We start from the raw sequence: 1,290 nt of genomic DNA, 5'->3' as shown, positions 1-1,290 counted from the left end.
GAATTTTGGAGTTTTTCAGAACGTAGGAGCTGGGCTATCTCGTTTCTTTGCGTCTCAGATGCCTGACAGATGCCGCGAGCAGAGGAGATGAGGGGTTTGTGCAGCGGGGCTCAGGGGCCATCTTCTGCAGCCAACAGGCTGCCCAGGACCTATATTTATGCAAAGCCAGATCAAGACGCTGCATGGACAGACGGTCATGGTGTTGGAAAGTTGCTCGTTACTCCTTAAAAAAACAAGCAAGAAAAAAAACCAACCAAAAAACACCTCTGTCTCTAAACCATTAAAGTTCAGAAATTCTCAGGTCTAGGTGCTTAAAAACGGTGATGTACAGGAAAAAAATGAAATGCTTGATGGAGCACAGCAAATCAATTAATTTTAGTACATTTGTCTCATGTACTTTATAAAAGAAAAGCTTAACGTGTTTACACAGAAGAAAGTCAAGATTATAATTTCTTATTTTAACCTTTGTTTTGTATTATGTAGGAACCCAGAGTGCCGAGAATATTTCTCTGCCTGTTTTTAAGGGTTCTTACCCCTCTCAACAACACTGTTTTAACCTCCAACCTTGGAAAAAATTACCAACGATCAGACAAGAACTAGAAAATACAGTGGTGTGACTTAGGTGATAGACTACTATGTAAGATTGTCACAGGGTGAAAAATTTAGAGGTTTTGGGCTTCTCTTTGTAGTAAATAGATAAGAATAAAATGTATCAAAATGGAGGATTGTTGTTGTTCTCTAAACCTTCTTCTCCTTCTTCTACTACTCCATGTTCTGCAGTAAAAGTAGTTTGGAATGATTGGATGGAGAATTCCGCAGTTCCTGCCTGTGTTACTGAATAATTGGTAGGAAAGTGAAAATAATATATGTTTTTAGTAACTATTGGTTAAATTATCTTTAAAAGGCCATGTAAATCTTGATAGTTAGACTTCTCTCCTGCTTTCTGTGCTCTATGCTGTACCTGGGTCATGCTAGTGGCTCTGTTCCTCTGATAAGACTTAATAAACAACTATCCAGCAGCATTGAAACTCCAGGAAAAGTCTTGGTTTATCTTTGAAACTCCTTGCAAGGACTTTTAGAAAATTCTCTCCCATTAAGAGGGATTTGATTTATGGCACGGTTCGCTGTCATTTGGTGCTCCGTGTTTGGCCTCATCAGAACAAAGCAAGCCAGAACGTTTTGGACAGCAGCGGGCGACCAGAAACAGAAGGAAAAAAAACCCCGGGGTCGGCCATGAAACTCCAGGATCTCCTAACCTCGGTGCACAGGGGGGAGGAGGAGCCGTGGACT

The sequence above is a fragment of the Corvus moneduloides genome, chromosome W (genome assembly GCF_009650955.1).
Source record: "Corvus moneduloides isolate bCorMon1 chromosome W, bCorMon1.pri, whole genome shotgun sequence".
Taxonomy (NCBI): domain Eukaryota; kingdom Metazoa; phylum Chordata; class Aves; order Passeriformes; family Corvidae; genus Corvus; species Corvus moneduloides.
This window is presented reverse-complemented; position numbering follows the sequence as displayed.